Here is a 19,825-nt window from a genome sequence, read left to right as displayed (position 1 = left end):
TTGCAATAATGCTTTTTTTTTCCACAATCCTTAGGCCCCTTTCACATGGGCAATCTGATAGGAACCACCTGTCAGTTTTTCAGGAGGACCTAATCAGATGGTCTGTATATTCCAATGGACACATGTCTGTTTACACCTGCCTGCCTTCAATCCGATCCTGTCCGCTAAAAAAAAATGGAAAGGGATCTGTCCTCTCCATCTAGGCAGATCAGACTGGAGGGCAGTCAGGTGTAAATGGACAGCTGAGTTTGTTTACACCCAGCCGCCCATAGAGTGGGCTTTGTCCATGTCCGTTCTGCATACCTGTCATCCACCTCCTCTGCTCTGATCAACAGACAGATCCCCTGTTGATCTAAATGGAGCCTGCCCCATGTCAAAGGGGCCATAGACATCAAATGTAATGAAAACTAAACAAACACTTTCTTCTTATTTGAGCAGCGTTAGTTTAAAATAAATATTTTCACTGCAGATAACAACTGCACATTTAATTCTGTAATTTGTTCTGTTTAAAATGACACTAAAATTATGATTCTGGTACAAAGCATGGCAAAGATATTCACATATAAAATAAAGTGTTTTGTTTTCAACTTTGTGCTTTTTTTAAATATGAAACATAAACATATATGTTCAAGGTGTAAAAACATTAACAAACAAACTAAAAAAAGTCTAAATATTAATGGCTAAGAAAATCGTAAATAACACAGAAAAGAAGGAAAATAATAATTGAATGGGGAAAGAAAATAAGGAGTTCATTATTATTATTATTATTATTATACAGGATTTATATAGTGCCAACAGTTTGCGCAGCGCTTAAACCCTAAAGCAAGGGTTAATAAGGGGGTAAAAAGAGGGCCATTTAATTAAAAACAAACAAAAAAAACCCTCTCTTTTGCTTGTCAGGTTGCTATACTGACATTATTTGTAGATCCAAGTTCATACGTTTGATCTGCAGATGAATAAACAGAAGGATACAGAAGGATACAAAAGTATATGTTACATTGTATCTTTCTGTTCCCAACTGAGCAGTGTTATTTAAAACACTATTAGACTGCTTTTTATTTATTTTGTACAGCTGAAGCTGCCGACCTTCTCTATGTACTCTGGGGACAAACTAAAACATTTCATGTGAAAATGGCTTTATGTAGCTTAACGTGTAATAAACTGCCTAAATCTCAATCAATTGACTTGAAACTTTGCACAGCCCACGTTGTCAACATCTCAAACATGTGCTGGAAGTTTCATAGATTTCAGCCTTCCACAAAGAAAATGGGGGACATTAAGCTTGTTTTTTGGGGAGCTTTATGTGGCTTACCGTACAAAAAAGAGCTTAGATGTTTACCAATCTCCCTCAATCTTCACACAACAGAAGACTCCATCTATGGCAACATATTCTGAAAATTTCAGATAATTTGGTAAATCACACCAAAAGTTATTCAAGTTAAAGTGATACTAAAGGCTCGTTTTTTTTTTTTTTTGCATAAAAATAGCAAACGTGATACCTCCTCTGTTGCAGTTGGATTTGCACAGAGCAGCCCGGATCCTCCTCTTCTCGGGTCCCTATTCTGTGCTCCTGGCCCCTCCCTCCTTTTCAGTGCTCCCACAGCAAGCAGCTTGCTATGGGGGCACCAGAGCTGTATCACAGCTCCGTGTGTCTATTCAGACACAGAGCCCTCACTAAGCCCCATCCCCTCTCTCCTCTGATTGGCTAACTGACTTTGATTGACAGCAGTGGGAACCCATGGCACCACTGCTTTGTCTCAGCCACTCAGGAAGGAGAATCTCAGAAGGCTGAGAAAGTCATGGTGATTGCTAGAGAGAGAGGGAGCTAAGGTAAGTGTTACGGGGGCTCAGGGGGGCTGCTGCACACAGAAGGCTTTTTATCTTCATGCATAGTATGCATGAAGATAAAAAACCTTCTGCCTTTACAACCACATTAAGCTATATTTTACAATGCTAAAACATTTAATGTGAACAGCTTAATGTAAAAAGAGCTTAACGTACCATAATGTGTCTAAATTTCAATCAATTGACTTGAAACGTTGCACAGCCCAAGTTCTCAACATCTCAAACATATCCGGGAAGTTTCATGGGTTTTGATTTCCCACAAAGCAAGCAAGTGAAATTAAGCTTGTGCAGCCCCTACCACCTTGTGTAGAGGCCGTAGCGTGGGACAGCCGATGGGGGAATATTATGAGTGTGTGTTTGTGGCTCACTAGCCAATCACTGGGGGTTTCTTGGCTTGTGGTGCATGCTTGGGAAGTGCATACTTCCAAGGTCCAAATACCAGTCAATACTGGCACAAAACCTTCAGGCTTCTGCTAGAAAGCTGAACATGAAGAGGAACTTCATCTTTCAGCATGACAGCGACCCAAAGCATACATCCAAATCAACAAAGGAATGGCTTCACCAGAAGAAGGTTAAAGTTTAGGAATGGCCCAGCCAGAGCCTAGACCTGAATCTGATTGAAAAACTGTGGGGTGATCTGAAGAGGGCTGTGCACAGGAGATGCCTTTGCAATCTGACATATTTGAAGAGTTTTTGCACAGAAGAGTGGGCAAATATTGCAAATTCAAAATGTGTGCCAAACTGAAGTTGTTCCAGAAGAGGCTGCGGTGTCACCGGGAGCTCATGGTCTGAGCAAACTATCAAGTGTCTGTGGTAGTGAGCCCTTCTAGATCACCAACTCGTTGTTTCCCAGAGAGTGGAGTCTAAGTCCCAGCCTTCTTCTTCACCAGGGCCCCTAATGGTGGGGATGGACTTGCAGCAATCTGGAACCAGGGTGCAGCCCCCAGGTACGCCCAGCTGAGGATGCGGAGACTGATAGCACGAACAGAGAACAATTGCAGGAAACAAAAGGAAATCCAGTATACAAGTCGAGGTCAGGACAGGTGGAAAACAAGCACAGATGGAGGATAAAGTCAGGTTCGGTACATGGGTAGTCAGACACACAATACAGAAGTAGCAACAGGAGCTCAGAGAACTGTGAAGTTGCTCAGGCAAAGTGGGCTAGACTGAGCATGTCTTATATAGGCAAGCAATATAGGAGATGATCTAAACATAAAAGAAAACGAGCGCTAGATATATGAAAATGGAGCAGCTAGCATGAAAGGTAGTGACCTCAGAACCTTCTATAACACAAAATATATAAAACAACATGCAGCGCTGAAATGGATAATAATTGCCATAAATAGTTACTCTTATGATGTGCCTCAAAATACCGTGTATTATACGGATATATATAGCGTCTCTAAATACCACGTGGTAGGGTCACTGAGATGTTTCGTGCTATAGCACGTTTTCAAAGGAAGCTGGCCGCTCTCAGTGACAGTTCTTATATACTGTGGGCGGCGCATGCGTATTAGATAGCTGTGAGGTCATTTGATGACATCTTAAACTACTGGCACCCTCTGGTGGATTTTGTTTGTACCACACACACCTTGACACTGGGCTAAAGATCCTTGATGACATCTTGATCGCTGGTTCCCTCTGGTGGATTCAAACCGCATCTCTATTATCTGGAAAAACTGGTTGATATGCTGCAATCCCTGGTGCTGTTCATCAATTGATCCGAATACCAGATGTCCAACTTTAGATGACCCATTATCATCAATTATATGTGCAATAATAAGCGCTCTCTGGTTAGTGCAATCTACATCTATATCTACCACCAATGTCACCATTAATATCCTGACTTTTAGTAAGATTGTCACGATCATATCACACATCTGTACCGTTGTGGAGTGCTGTTTAATCACATATTTTTCTTTGGTATTTAGAGACGCTATATACAGTGGGGCAAAAAAGTATTTAGTCAGCCACCAATTGTGCAAGTTCTCCCACTTAAAAAGATGAGAGAGGCCTGTAATTGGCATCATAGGTAGACCTCAACTATGAGAGACAAAATGAGAAAAAAAAATCCAGACAATCACATTGGCTGATTTGGAAAGAATTTATTTGCAAATTATGGTGGAAAATAAGTATTTGGTCACCTACAAACAAGCAAGATTTCTGGCTCTCACAGACCTGTACCTTCTTCTTTAAGAGGCTCCTCTGTCCTGCACTCATTACCTGTATCAATGGCACCTGTTTGAGGTTGTGGACAGGTGTCTTTTATACTGATAACAAATTCAAACAGTCACACTCCAAACTCCACTATGGTGAAGACCAAAGAGCTGTCGAAGGACCCCAGAAACAAAATTGTAGACCTGCATCAGGCTGGGAAGACTGAATCTGCAATAGGGAAGCAGCTTGGTGTGAACAAATCAACTGCAAGAGCAATAATTAGAAAATGGAAGACATACAAGACCACTGATAATCTCCCTCGATCTGGGGCTCCACGCAAGATCTCACCCCGTGGGGTCAAAATGATCACAAGGACGGTGAGCAAAAATCCCAGGACCACACGGGGGGACCTAGTGAATGACCTGCAGAGAGCTGGGACCAACGTAACAAAGGCTACCATCAGTAACACACTACGCCGCCAGGGACTCAGATCCTGAAGTGCCAGACGTGTCCCCCTGCTTAAGTCAGTACATGTCCGGGCCCGTCTGAAGTTTGCTAGAGAGCATTTGGATGATCCAGAAGAGGATTGGGAGAATGTCATATGGTCAGATGAAACCAAAATAGAACTGTTTGGTAGAAACACAACTCGTCATGTTTGGAGGAGAGAGAATGCTGAGTTGCATCCAAAGAACACCATACCTACTGTGAAGCATGGGGGTGGCAACATCATGCTTTGGGGCTGTTTCTCAGCAAAGGGACCAGGACAACTGATCCATGTACAGGACAGAACGAATGGGGCCATGTATCGTGAGATTTTGAGTGCAAACCTCCTTCCATCAGCAAGGGCATTGAAGATGAAACGTGGCTGGGTCTTCCAACATGACAAAGATCCCAAACATACCGCAATGAAGGAGTGGCTTCGTAAGAAGCATTTCAAGGTCCTGGAGTGGCCTAGCCAGTCTCCAGATCTCAACCCCATAGAAAACCTTTGGAGGGAGTTGAACGTCTGTGTTGCCCAGCGACAGCCCCAAAACATCACTGCTCTAGAGGAGATCTGCATGGAGGAATGGGCCAACATACCAGCAACAGTGTGTGCCAACCTTGTGAAGACTTACAGGAAACGTTTGACCTCTGTCATTGCCAACAAAGGATATATAACAAAGTATTGAGATTATTATTATTATTATTATTATACAGTATTTATAAAGCGCCAATAGTTCGCTCAGCGCTGTACATTACAAAGGGGCACAGAACATGTGACAGAACAATACCAATACAATGCAAAACATGAGGGGATCGAGGGCCCTGCTCTTTTAAGCTTACAATCTAGGAGGGAGGGGATGGTGGCACAGGAGGAGGTAGCTGTGGGGGATGGAGTGGTAGGAAGAGTGGAGGAGGTCGGCAAGTTAGCAGGGGGCGGGGTAGGCTTCCCTGAAGAGATGGGTTTTCAGGGTGCGCCTAAAGGAGAGGAGAGTAGGTGATAATCTGATGGGTTGGGGCAGGGAGTTCCAGAGGATGGGTGACACCCTGGAGAAGTCCTGGAGGCGGGCATGGGAGGAGGAGACCAGGGAACTAGAGAGAAGGAGGTCTTGTGAGGAGCGGAGTGTGCGTGCTGGGCGGTACTTGGATATTAGGTCAGTGATGTAGTTCGGGGCAGTATGGTGGACAGCTTTATACGTCAGCGTTAGGATTTTGAATTTGATCCGTTGTGCAATCGGAAGCCAGTGGAGGGATTGGCAGAGGGGGGTGGCGGAAACGGAGCGGTTGGAAAGGTGAATGAGTCTGGCAGCTGTATTCAGGATGGACTGAAGCGGGGATAGCCAGCGGCGAGGCAGGCCAGTGAGGAGGGAGTTGCAGTAGTCGAGTCGCGATATGATGAGGGAGTGGATGAGCTGTTTAGTGGTTTCTGGAGTTAGGAACGTGCGGATTTTGGCGATGTTGCGGAGGTGGAGTCTGCACGAGTTTGTTAAAGAGTGGACTTGGGGCTGGAAGGATAGGTTGGAGTCCAAAATGACACCAAGTACTCTGGCCTGCGGGGCGGGTTTGATGGTGGCGTTGTTGGACATGATGGAGAAGTCAATGGGGGGTGGTGTCCGGGCTGGAGGGAAGACAAGAAACTCGGTTTTGGAGAGGTTCAGTTTAAGGAAGTGGAGCGACATCCAGTCTGATATGTCGCTCAACAGGTGTGTGATTCGGGCGGAGACCGAGGGGGTGAGGTGGGGGGTTGAGAGATAGATTTGTGTGTCGTCGGCATAGAGGTGGTAGTTGAAGCCGTGAGAGTGTATGAGTTGGCCAAGGGAGGAGGTGTAGATGGAGAAGAGAAGGGGCCCGAGGACAGAGCCTTGAGGGACCCCAACAGAGAGGGGGAGTGAGAGGGAGGTGGTGGCATTATAGGTAACGCTGAAAGAGCGTTGTGACAGGTAGGTCGAGGGCCAGGAGAGAGCAGAATCTCTGAGGCCGAGGGAGTGTAGTTTTTTGAGGAGGAGGGGGTGGTCGACTGTGTCAAAGGCCGCAGAGAGGTCAAGGAGTAGGAGCACTGAATAGTGGCCATTAGCTTTGGCGGTTAGCAGGTCATTGGAGAGTTTGAGTAAGGCAGTTTCGGTGGAGTGTAGGGGACGGAAGCCGGACTGTAGGGGATCGAGGAGGTTGTTGTCGTTGAGGTGAGAGCATAGGCGGGCGTAGACTAGGCGCTCGAGGAGTTTAGATGTAAATGGGAGCAGGGAGATGGGTCTGAGGTTGTTCGGGTCATTGGGGTCCAGGGAGGGCTTTTTAAGTATGGGGGTGATGTGTGCATGTTTCAGAGGGGAAGGGAAAGTGCCGGAGGAGAGGGAGAGATTGAAGATGTGGGTGAGGGAGCGTAGGATGGAGGGGGAGGGAGGTTGTAGGAGTTGTGTGGGGATAGGGTCAAGGGGGCAGGTGGTGAGGCGGGCATCAGAGAGGATCTTGGAGACTTCTTCGATGGTAGTAAGGTCAAAGGTGCGGAGTGTTGGGGGAGCTTCAGTATGAGGAATGTAGGGTGGGGTGGGAGAGGAGGTCAGAGCAGTGGTGGGGCCGTGGGAGAGGGGTGTAGAGGGGGTAGCTGAGTGAGGGGGAAGGGGGTTGGAGGGAGTTTGAGCAGCGACGAAGTCCCTGTGGGTTATGTCGAGGGGGAGGGGGGATGAGGGGGTAGCTGTGTGAGAGGGGACGGGTTGAGAAGGCGTGTGAGTTGCGGCAATGTCCTTGCGAATTGTGTCAATCTTGTTTTTGAAGTGATTGGCAATCTCAAGGGCAGTGAGTGAGGTGCTGGGTGGAGGTGGGGGTGGCGAGAGTAGAGAGTTGAAGGTGGAGAAGAGTCGGCGAGGATTGGAGGAGAGGGCCTTGATGAGGGTCAGGAAGTAGGCTTGTTTGGCAGTATGGAGGGAGGAGGTGTAGGTGTGGAAGGCAGATTTGTATCGGGTGAAGGCTTGTTGGGATTTGGTTTTGTGCCATAGTCGCTCCAGGGCACGACTGTGTCGTTTGAGGGTTTTGGTGTGATCAGTCTGCCAGGGCTGGAGCGGTCGGGGTCTGATGTTGCGTGTGGTTAAAGGCGCTAGTGAGTCAAGGGCTGTTGACAGCGCATTGTTGTAGGCGGTCATAGCCAAGTCGGGGCAGGACAGGGGGAGGATGCGGTCATGGAGTTGATCAACTGCGGAGTAGAGGGAGGCAGGGTTAAGGTTGCGGAGGTTACGGCTGGTAGTAGTGTGACATTTGGAGGGGTAGGCGTTGGAGGATGAGGAGATAGAGAAAGTAATCAGGTTGTGGTCAGAGAGAGGGAAGGGGGTGTTAGTGAGGTTGTGGGGAGCGCAGCGGTTGGAGAAGACAAGATCAAGGATATTACCGTCGGAGTGGGTGGTGGATTGTATGCACTGTGCAAGTGCAAAGGAGGAGGTTAAGTGGAGGAGACGGGCTGTGTCCGGGTTGTCGAGGTTGACAGGGATGTTGAAATCCCCAAGGATGATAGTGGGTAGCTCAGAGGAGAGGAAGAAGGGTAGCCAGGAGGAGAAGTCTTCCTGGAAGCGGGGTATGGATCCAGGAGGCCGGTATATCACAGCAATCTTCAGGGGGGTTGGGGAGAATAGTCGGACGCAGTGGGCCTCGAAGGAGGAGAAGGATAGGGAGGGGGGGTTTGGGAGGACTCGGAAGGTGCTCACCGGTGACAGGAGCAGGCCAACCCCACCACCTTTACGACCGTTGGGCCTGGGTGAGTGGGTCCAGGTGAGACCGCCGTAGGAGAGTGCAGCAGGGGGGGTAGAGTCAGTGGGCTGGATCCAGGTTTCCGTAATCGCCAGGAGGTTGAGGGAGCAGGAAACAAAGAGGTCGTGGATGGCGGTAAGCTTGTTGCACACCGATCGGGCGTTCAGGAGTGCACATGAAAACGGGGGGGAGATTTTAGGGAGCAGGGGGACAGATACTAAGTTGCGGGGGTTGCGGCAGGACGTGGAGGCGGGAGGGTTTTGTGCAGGTGAGGGAGGTGGTGGAGGGCCAGGATTCGGGGTGATGTCCCCCGCGGTTATGAGGAGGAGAAGGGTGAGAAAGGTGGCATGGGAGCGGGATGTGCAGGAGCGTGAGAAACTACTAGTGGAGGTGTTCGGGTCAGTGGGAGAGTGGAGTAATAGGAGGAGGTGGTGGGTGCCATAGAGGGGTGAGGGAAGCAGTGAGGGCACAATATACAAATGTTTGGGAGGAGCAGAGGGATATAGTGAATGGATGAACTTTTGATATTGACCAAATACTTATTTTCCACCATAATTTGCAAATAAATTCTTTCCAAATCAGCCAATGTGATTGTCTGTATTTTTTTTCTCATTTTGTCTCTCATTTGTCCACCTATGATGCCAATTACAGGCCTCTCTCATCTTTTTAAGTGGGAGAACTTGCACAATTGGTGGCTGACTAAATACTTTTTTGCCCCACTGTATATCCGTATAATACATGGTATTTTGAGGCACATCATAACAGTAACTATTTATGGCAATATAGGAGATGGGCCAGGAAGTGATGGAAGGGAAGGAAATAAAAACCCAGAGAATAGCAGGTGATGCCCATAGGTGAGCACAGCCAAACCACACATATGAAAGGAATCAGGACAGGAAAAGCACTGCAGCAAAGAGGTAAGAATACACAAGCAAGAAACTGCAGGCTAACTTGAACAATTTGAATAGTGAATTCATTTCCCCTTGGGCGCGAACTACTATTGCTTCATGTGACATCATCTGAATGAAACTAATAAAACGAAAGCATTTGTTAATTTCATTATAACTTTTCTTCGGATTCATTGCCATTTGGAAATTTGTTTACATCCAAATCTCCAAAAATGAATCAAAACTAAACAAGTCACACGTCTATTGAGTTGACAGGACGCATCACCTGTCAAACTCGGCCATGCAAGTCAATGGAGCCAGTCCAGTTGCTGTACATTAGTCCCTTTGTATATTTGGCATTCCACAAAAAAAAAAGTGACAGGGTTTCTTCCTTAATACTCTGAAATGTGATCCACTGGAGATCTCTTTTCAGATTATGGGTATGAACCTAGCCTTACTCAGATCTCACCTAAACCTCATCCCTCCTACCAAATACAAGTTATGACAGAAATATGGGGGCTGTTGTTACAGTCTCCCTTTGAAAATACAAGTTGCCTGGCTGTAGTTTACCAGTCACTGCAGAGAGTTTACAAACTGGCCCCATACCTGGAGGTGCTACAAGACCCCAAAGACAGACAGACAGACCCTGAGCCGGTACAGACTGAGTGCCTCCGGTCTGGAAATCGAATCAGAATGGCACAGACAGACCTACAAACCCAGGGAGAGTAGACTAAGCCTGCAATGTGACCAGGGGGCCCTGGAGGACAAGGACAATTTCCTGCTACAGTGCCCTAAGTACTCATCAGTGAGGGCCACTCACTTCCAGAGGCTCTCCACTCTCATCCCAGGCTTCACTTCCATAGAACAGAAGAGGAAACTCCGAATTCTACTGGGAGAAAAGAAGCCATTGGTGAAAATAGCTGCACAATATGTGACAGCATGCCACAGACTGATAGGGACATGAAAAAACTTTACATGGACTCTTCCCCTATACCCCTTTAAATTACCCCTTACCCCACCCCCCACCCCCTTTTTCCCATACAAACTGCTTTGGCAATGCTAAAATGTTATTTGGTCCTGCCAATAAAGCTCATTTGAATTGGGTGAGAGAGAGGGGGGGGGTGAGACTGTGAGGGGGGGCATGAGAGAGAGAGAAGGTGGTGAGGGGGGGGGTGAGAAAGAGAGGGGGGTGAAAGAGAGTGAGGGGGGGTTAGATAGAGGGGAGTGAGAGAGAGAAGGGCATGAAAGAGAAAGGAGTGAGAGAGAGGGAGGTGAGAGAGATAGAGATATAGAGAGAGAGGGATGAAAGAGGGAGGGGTGAGAGAGGAAGGTGCGAGAGAGGGGGGTGAAAGAGGGGGTGAGAGATAGAGGAGCATGAGAGGGGGTGAGATAGATGGGGGGTGAAAGAGAGAGGGGGGCATGAGAGGGTGGTGAGAGAGAGGGGGTGAGAGATTTAGAGGGGTGAGGGGGGTGAGAGAAACAGAGGGGTGAAAGAGATAGAAGGGGTGAGACAGAGGGGTGAGAGAGGGGGTGAGGGAAAGAGAGGGGGGTGAGGGAGACAGAGAGGGGGTGAGAGAGGGAAAGGAGGGAGAGAGAGGGTGAGAGCGAAGGAGGTGAAAGAGAGAGGAGAGCAAGAGAGAGGGGGTGAGAGAGAGGGTGGGGTGAAAGAGGGAAGGGGGTTTGAGAGCAAGAGAAGGGGGTGAGACAGTGAACGGGGCAAGAGAAAGGGGGGTGAGAGAGAGATGGGAGATGTGAGAGATAGAGAGGTGGGTGAGAGAGAGGGGGCGAGAGAGAGGGGGGTGAGTTGTGGGGTGAGAAAGAGAGAGAAGGGGGAGAGAAAGAGGGAAGGGGCTGAGAGAATGGGGTGTAGTCAGTGTGCCTTCTGTTGAGTTTCTGTTGAGAGGGGTGTGGGAGCAGGGTCGGTTCTTCCACTAGGCAAACTAGGTGGCTGCCTAGTGTGCACTGCCACCTAGGGGCACCAGGGCGCAGCACAGGCCGTCACTCTCTCTGTGTGGGACGCTGCCACATCATGAATCTTCCTTCAGTTGAGGGGAGGGGTGGCAGAGGGGAGGAAGAAAGGACAGAGGAAGATGCCGTGTGTCTGGGGCCAGTGTAGCTGCCGAGCTGCCTCTCCTTCCAATGTTCCTCTCAGACTCAGTCTCTTTCTGCAAGCCAGCTGGTTGCTGCTGATCACTGTGAAGTTCCAGCCCTTTTCTTCCCATTAATCAGCAGAGGCAGAGCTGTGCCTGCAGGGGAAGGTAATGTCTTTTTTAATTAATTAATTTATTTTGGCGGGGGTGGGGCGCAAGTATCTGGTCTTCCCTAGGGCGCAAAATAGTCTAGAACCGACCCTGGGTGGGAGGGGGGGGTTAGTATGTCTTCTACTAGGAGTTGCTGCTTACAAATGGTTCAGCTTGTATCACCTTCACCCATCACCTCACTATTCAGCTAATCCCCCACACAGGACACCTAGTGGGCGAGAAGGTGGAGCGCGACACTCCAGTCTGGCCTCTTCAGCAGTGCCAGCCAGATATCGCCCATCAGGAGGCTGCAAAGTAGAATGGGTGGTGGGCGAAGTTTGCCAGCTACAATGAAAGGGAGGGAGGTAGGACGGGGTGTTGGGGGGACAAGCATGGCTTAATTGAGCAAATAGGGTGCATGTCCGGTGCCCCATTAGCACCTAGCTTCCACCTGCCCTGCACCCCATTAGCGCCTAGTTTCCGTCCACCCTGCGCCCAATTGCCGCCTTCCTTCCGCCCACCCTGCGCTCCATTAGTGCCTTCCTTCCATCCACCCTGCGCTCCATTAACGCCTTCCTTCTGCCCACCCTGCACCCCGTTAGCACCTAGCTTCTGTCCACCCTGCACCCAATTAGCGCCTTCCTTACGTCCACCCTGCGCCCAGTTAGTGCCTTCCTTCCACCCACCCTGCTCTCCATTAACGCCTTCCTTCCGCCCACCCTGTGCCCCTTTAGCACCTAGCTTCTGTCCACCCTGCACCCAATTAGCGCTTTCCTTACATCCACCCTGCGCCCAGTTAGTGCCTTCCTTCCGCCCACCCTGCGCTACATTACCGCCTTCCTTCCGCCCACCCTGCGCCTGTTAGCACCTTCCTTCCGCCCACCCTGCGCCCTGTTAGCGCTTAGCTTCCACCCTCTCTGCATCCCGTTAGCGCCTAGCTTCCGCCCACCCTGCACCCAATTAGCGCTTTCCTTCTGCCCACCCTGCGCTCCATTAGCGCCTTCCTTCTGCCCACCCTGCACCCCGTTAGCACCTAGCTTCTGTCCACCCTGCGCCCGTTAGCACCTAGTTTCCGCCCACCCTGCACCCAATTGTCGCCTTCCTTCCGCCCACCCTGCGCTCCATTAATGTCTTCCTTCCGCCAACCCTGCCCCCCATTAGCACCTAGCTTCTTTCCACCCTGCACCCCATTAGCGCCTTCCTTACGTCCACCCTGCGCCCAGTTAGTGCCTTCCTTCCGCCCAACCTGCGCTCCATTAGCGCCTTCCTTCCGCCCACCCTGTGCCCCGTTAGCACCTTCCTTCCGCCCACCCTGTGCCCTGTTAGCGCTTAGCTTCCACCCACTCTGCATCCCGTTAGCGCCTAGCTTCCGCCCACCATGCGCCCCGTTAGCACCTAGTTTCCGTCCACCCTGCGCCCAATTAGCACCTTCCTTCCGTCAATCCTGCACCCAATTAGCGCCTTCCTTCTGCCCACCCTGCACTCCATTAGCGCCTTCCTTCCGCCCACCCTGTGCCCCGTTAGCACTTTCCTTCTGCCCATTCTGCGCCCCGTTAGAACCTAGCTTTCGCCCACCCTGCGTCCCTTTAGCACCTAGCTTCCGCCCACCTTGCACCCTGTTAGCGCCTGGCTTCCGACCACCCTGCACCCATTAGCTCCTTCCTTCAGCCCACCCTGCGCTCTGTTAGCGCTTAGCTTCCGCCCACCCTGTGCCCTGTTAGCACCTAGTTTCCGTCCACCCTGCATCCAATTAGCGCCTTCCTTCTGCCCACCCTGCGCCCCATTAGCGCCTTCCGCCCACCCTGCGCCCCATTAGCACCTAGCTTCCGACCACCCTACGTTCCATTAGCGCCTTCCTTTTGCCCACCCTGCGCCCAATTAGCACCTTCCTTTCGCCCCCACTCTGCGCCCAATTAGTGCCTTCCTTCCGCCCACCCTGCACTCCATTAGCGCCTTCCTTTTGCCCACCCTGCGCCCAATTAGCGCCTAGTTTCCGTCCACCCTGCGCCCAATTAGCACCTTCCTTCCGTCCACCCTGCACCCAATTAGCGCTTTCCTTCTGCCCACCCTGCACTCCATTAGCGCCTTCCTTCCGCCCACCCTGTGCCCCGTTAGCGCTTTCCTTCCGCCCATTCTGCGCCCCGTTAGCACCTAGCTTTCGCCCACCCTGCGTCCCTTTAGCGCCTAGCTTCCGACCACCCTGCACCCGTTAGCTCCTTCCTTCAGCCCACCCTGCGCTCTAGTAGCGCTTAGCTTCCGTCCACCCTGCACCCAATTAGCGCCTTCCTTCTGCCCACCCTGCGCCCAATTAGTGCCTTCCTTCCGCCCACCCTGCGCTCCATTAGCGCCTTCCTTTTGCCCACCCTGCGCCTTCCTTTCGCCACCCTGCGCCCAATTAGCACCTTCCTTCCGCCCACCCTGTGTCTTGTAAGCGCCTTCCTTCTGGCCACCCTGCCCTGCACCCCATTAGCGCCTAGTTTCCGTCCACCCTGCGCCCAATTGTCGCCTTCCTTCCGCCCACCCTGCGCTCCATTAATGTCTTCCTTCCACCCACCCTGCCCCCCGTTAGCACCTAGCTTCTTTCCACCCTGCACCCCATTAGCGCCTTCCTTACGTCCACCCTGCGCCCAGTTAGTGCCTTCCTTCCGCCCAACCTGCGCTCCATTAGCGCCTTTCTTTCCGCCCACCCTGCGCCCTGTTAGCGCTTAGCTTCCACCCACTCTGCATCCCGTTAGCGCCTAGCTTCCGCCCACCATGCGTCCCGTTAGCACCTAGTTTCCGTCCACCCTGCGCCCAATTAGCACCTTCCTTCCGTCCACCCTGCACCCAATTAGCGCCTTCCTTCTGCCCACCCTGCACTCCATTAGCGCCTTCCTTCCGCCCACCCTGTGCCCCATTAGCGCTTTCCTTCCGCCCATTCTGCGCCCCGTTAGCACCTAGCTTTCGCCCACCCTGCGTCCCTTTAGCACCTAGCTTCCGCCCACCTTGCACCGTTAGCGCCTAGCTTCCGACCACCCTGCACCCGTTAGCTCCTTCCTTCAGCCCACCCTGCGCTCTGTTAGCGCTTAGCTTCCGTCCACCCTGCACCCAATTAGCGCCTTCCTTCTGCCCACCCTGCGCCCCATTAGCGCCTTCCTTCCGCCCACCCTGCGCCCCATTAGCACCTAGCTTCCGACCACCCTACGTTCCATTAACGCCTTCCTTTCGCCCACCCTGCACCCAATTAGCACCTTCCTTTCGCCCCCACCCTGCGCCCAATTAGTGCCTTCCTTCCGCCCACCCTGCGCTCCATTAGCGCCTTCCTTCTGCCCACCCTGCGCCCAATTAGCACCTTCCTTTCGCCCACCCTGTGTCTTGTAAGCGCCTTCCTTCCGGCCACCCTGCGCTCCATTAACGCCTTCCTTCCGCCCACCCTGCGCCCAATTAGCACCTTCCTTCCGCCCACCCTGCGCTCCATTAGTGCCTTCCTTCCACCCACCCTGCGCTCCATTAACGCCTTCCTTCCGCCCACCCTGCGCCCCGTTAGCACCTAGCTTCTGTCCACCCTGTACCCAATTAGCGCTTTCCTTACATCCACCCTGCGCCCAGTTAGTGCCTTCCTTCCGCCCACCCTGTGCTCCATTAGCGCCTTCCTTCTGCCCACCCTGTGCCCCGTTAGCACCTTCCTTCCGCCCACCCTGCGCTCTGTTAGCGCTTAGCTTCCACCCACTCTGTACCCAATTAGCGCCTTCCTTCTGCCCACCCTGCGCTCCATTAGCGCCTTCCTTCTGCCCACCCTGCACCCCGTTAGCACCTAGCTTCTGTCCACCCTGCGCCCGTTAGCACCTAGTTTCCGCCCACCCTGCACCCAATTAGCGCCTTCCTTCTGCCCACCCTGCGCTCCATTAGCGCCTTCCTTCTGCCCACCCTGCACCCCGTTAGCACCTAGCTTCCGCCCACCCTGCATTCCATTAGCGCCTTACTTTCGCCCACCCTGCGCCCAATTAGCGCCTTCCTTTCGCCCACCCTGCGCCCAATTAGCACCTTCCTTCCGCCCACCCTGTGTCTTGTAAGCGCCTTCCTTCTGGCCACCCTGCCCTGCACCCCATTAGTGCCTAGTTTCCGTCCACCCTGTGCCCAATTGTCGCCTTCCTTCCGCCCACCCTGTGCTCCATTAATGTCTTCCTTCCGCCAACCCTGCCCCCCATTAGCACCTAGCTTCTTTCCACCCTGCACCCCATTAGCGCCTTCCTTACGTCCACCCTGCGCCCAGTTAGTGCCTTCCTTCCGCCCAACCTGCGCTCCATTAGCGCCTTCCTTCCGCCCACCCTGTGCCCCGTTAGCACCTTCCTTCCGCCCACCCTGTGCCCTGTTAGCGCTTAGCTTCCACCCACTCTGCATCCCGTTAGCGCCTAGCTTCCGCCCACCATGCGCCCCGTTAGCACCTAGTTTCCGTCCACCCTGCGCCCAATTAGCACCTTCCTTCCGTCAATCCTGCACCCAATTAGCGCCTTCCTTCTGCCCACCCTGCACTCCATTAGCGCCTTCCTTCCGCCCACCCTGTGCCCCGTTAGCACTTTCCTTCTGCCCATTCTGCGCCCCGTTAGAACCTAGCTTTCGCCCACCCTGCGTCCCTTTAGCACCTAGCTTCCGCCCACCTTGCACCCTGTTAGCGCCTGGCTTCCGACCACCCTGCACCCATTAGCTCCTTCCTTCAGCCCACCCTGCGCTCTGTTAGCGCTTAGCTTCCGCCCACCCTGTGCCCTGTTAGCACCTAGTTTCCGTCCACCCTGCATCCAATTAGCGCCTTCCTTCTGCCCACCCTGCGCCCCATTAGCGCCTTCCGCCCACCCTGCGCCCCATTAGCACCTAGCTTCCGACCACCCTACGTTCCATTAGCGCCTTCCTTTTGCCCACCCTGCGCCCAATTAGCACCTTCCTTTCGCCCCCACTCTGCGCCCAATTAGTGCCTTCCTTCCGCCCACCCTGCACTCCATTAGCGCCTTCCTTTTGCCCACCCTGCGCCCAATTAGCGCCTAGTTTCCGTCCACCCTGCGCCCAATTAGCACCTTCCTTCCGTCCACCCTGCACCCAATTAGCGCTTTCCTTCTGCCCACCCTGCACTCCATTAGCGCCTTCCTTCCGCCCACCCTGTGCCCCGTTAGCGCTTTCCTTCCGCCCATTCTGCGCCCCGTTAGCACCTAGCTTTCGCCCACCCTGCGTCCCTTTAGCGCCTAGCTTCCGACCACCCTGCACCCGTTAGCTCCTTCCTTCAGCCCACCCTGCGCTCTAGTAGCGCTTAGCTTCCGTCCACCCTGCACCCAATTAGCGCCTTCCTTCTGCCCACCCTGCGCCCAATTAGTGCCTTCCTTCCGCCCACCCTGCGCTCCATTAGCGCCTTCCTTTTGCCCACCCTGCGCCTTCCTTTCGCCACCCTGCGCCCAATTAGCACCTTACTTCCGCCCACCCTGTGTCTTGTAAGCGCCTTCCTTCTGGCCACCCTGCCCTGCACCCCATTAGCGCCTAGTTTCCGTCCACCCTGCGCCCAATTGTCGCCTTCCTTCCGCCCACCCTGCGCTCCATTAATGTCTTCCTTCCACCCACCCTGCCCCCCGTTAGCACCTAGCTTCTTTCCACCCTGCACCCCATTAGCGCCTTCCTTACGTCCACCCTGCGCCCAGTTAGTGCCTTCCTTCCGCCCAACCTGCGCTCCATTAGCGCCTTTCTTTCCGCCCACCCTGTGCCCTGTTAGCGCTTAGCTTCCACCCACTCTGCATCCCGTTAGCGCCTAGCTTCCGCCCACCATGCGTCCCGTTAGCACCTAGTTTCCGTCCACCCTGCGCCCAATTAGCACCTTCCTTCCGTCCACCCTGCACCCAATTAGCGCCTTCCTTCTGCCCACCCTGCACTCCATTAGCGCCTTCCTTCCGCCCACCCTGTGCCCCATTAGCGCTTTCCTTCCGCCCATTCTGCGCCCCGTTAGCACCTAGCTTTCGCCCACCCTGCGTCCCTTTAGCACCTAGCTTCCGCCCACCTTGCACCGTTAGCGCCTAGCTTCCGACCACCCTGCACCCGTTAGCTCCTTCCTTCAGCCCACCCTGCGCTCTGTTAGCGCTTAGCTTCCGTCCACCCTGCACCCAATTAGCGCCTTCCTTCTGCCCACCCTGCGCCCCATTAGCGCCTTCCTTCCGCCCACCCTGCGCCCCATTAGCACCTAGCTTCCGACCACCCTACGTTCCATTAACGCCTTCCTTTCGCCCACCCTGCACCCAATTAGCACCTTCCTTTCGCCCCCACCCTGCGCCCAATTAGTGCCTTCCTTCCGCCCACCCTGCGCTCCATTAGCGCCTTCCTTCTGCCCACCCTGCGCCCAATTAGCACCTTCCTTTCGCCCACCCTGTGTCTTGTAAGCGCCTTCCTTCCGGCCACCCTGCGCTCCATTAACGCCTTCCTTCCGCCCACCCTGCGCCCAATTAGCACCTTCCTTCCGCCCACCCTGCGCTCCATTAGTGCCTTCCTTCCACCCACCCTGCGCTCCATTAACGCCTTCCTTCCGCCCACCCTGCGCCCCGTTAGCACCTAGCTTCTGTCCACCCTGTACCCAATTAGCGCTTTCCTTACATCCACCCTGCGCCCAGTTAGTGCCTTCCTTCCGCCCACCCTGTGCTCCATTAGCGCCTTCCTTCTGCCCACCCTGTGCCCCGTTAGCACCTTCCTTCCGCCCACCCTGCGCTCTGTTAGCGCTTAGCTTCCACCCACTCTGTACCCAATTAGCGCCTTCCTTCTGCCCACCCTGCGCTCCATTAGCGCCTTCCTTCTGCCCACCCTGCACCCCGTTAGCACCTAGCTTCTGTCCACCCTGCGCCCGTTAGCACCTAGTTTCCGCCCACCCTGCACCCAATTAGCGCCTTCCTTCTGCCCACCCTGCGCTCCATTAGCGCCTTCCTTCTGCCCACCCTGCACCCCGTTAGCACCTAGCTTCCGCCCACCCTGCATTCCATTAGCGCCTTACTTTCGCCCACCCTGCGCCCAATTAGCGCCTTCCTTTCGCCCACCCTGCGCCCAATTAGCACCTTCCTTCCGCCCACCCTGTGTCTTGTAAGCGCCTTCCTTCTGGCCACCCTGCCCTGCACCCCATTAGTGCCTAGTTTCCGTCCACCCTGTGCCCAATTGTCGCCTTCCTTCCGCCCACCCTGTGCTCCATTAATGTCTTCCTTCCGCCAACCCTGCCCCCCATTAGCACCTAGCTTCTTTCCACCCTGCACCCCATTAGCGCCTTCCTTACGTCCACCCTGCGCCCAGTTAGTGCCTTCCTTCCGCCCAACCTGCGCTCCATTAGCGCCTTCCTTCCGCCCACCCTGTGCCCCGTTAGCACCTTCCTTCCGCCCACCCTGTGCCCTGTTAGCGCTTAGCTTCCACCCACTCTGCATCCCGTTAGCGCCTAGCTTCCGCCCACCATGCTCCCCGTTAGCACCTAGTTTCCGTCCACCCTGCGCCCAATTAGCACCTTCCTTCTGTCCACCCTGCACCCAATTAGCGCCTTCCTTCTGCCCACCCTGCACTTCATTAGCGCCTTCCTTCCGCCCACCCTGTGCCCCGTTAGCGCTTTCCTTCCACCCATTCTGCGCCCCGTTAGCACCTAGCTTTCGCCCACCCTGCGTCCCTTTAGCACCTAGCTTCCGCCCACCTTGCACCCTGTTAGCGCCAAGCTTCCGACCACCCTGCACCCGTTAGCTCCTTCCTTCAGCCTACCCTGCGCTCTGTTAGCACCTAGCTTCCACCCACCCTGCGCCCCATTAGCGCCTAGTTTCCGTCCACCCTGCACCCAATTAGCACCTTCCTTCTGCCCACCCTGCGCCCCATTAGCTCCTTCCTTCCGCCCACCCTGCGCCCCATTAGCACCTAGCTTCCGACCACCCTACGTTCCATTAGCGCCTAGCTTCCGACCACCCTGCACCCGTTAGCTCCTTCCTTCAGCCCACCCTGCGCTCTGTTAGCGCTTAGCTTCCGTCCACCCTGCACCCAATTAGCGCCTTCCTTCTGCCCACACTGCGCCCCATTAGCGCCTTCCTTCCTCGCACCCTGCGCCCCATTAGCACCTAGCTTCCGACCACCCTACGTTCCATTAGCGCCTTCCTTTCGCCCACCCTGCACCCAATTAGCACCTTCCTTTCGCCCCCACCCTGCGCCCAATTAGTGCCTTCCTTCCGCCCACCCTGCGCTCCATTAGCGCCTTCCTTCTGCCCACCCTGCGCCCAATTAGCACCTTCCTTTCGCCCACCCTGTGTCTTGTAAGCGCCTTCCTTCCGGCCACCCTGCGCTCCATTAGCGCCTTCCTTCTGCCCACCCTGCGTCTTGTTAATGCCTTCCTTCCACCCACCCTGCTCTCCGTTAGCACCTAGCTTCCGCCCACCCTGCACCTGTTAGCGCCTTCCTTCAGCCCACCCTGCATCTTGTTAGTGCCTTCCTTCCGTCCACCCTGCGCTCCATTAGCGCCTTCCTTCC

This window comes from Staurois parvus, unplaced genomic scaffold (assembly GCF_062004578.1).
Source record: "Staurois parvus isolate SC_StPar_1 unplaced genomic scaffold, SC_StPar_1.0 ptg000279l, whole genome shotgun sequence".
Taxonomy (NCBI): Eukaryota; Metazoa; Chordata; class Amphibia; order Anura; family Ranidae; genus Staurois; species Staurois parvus.
Note: the sequence above shows the minus strand (reverse complement) of the source record.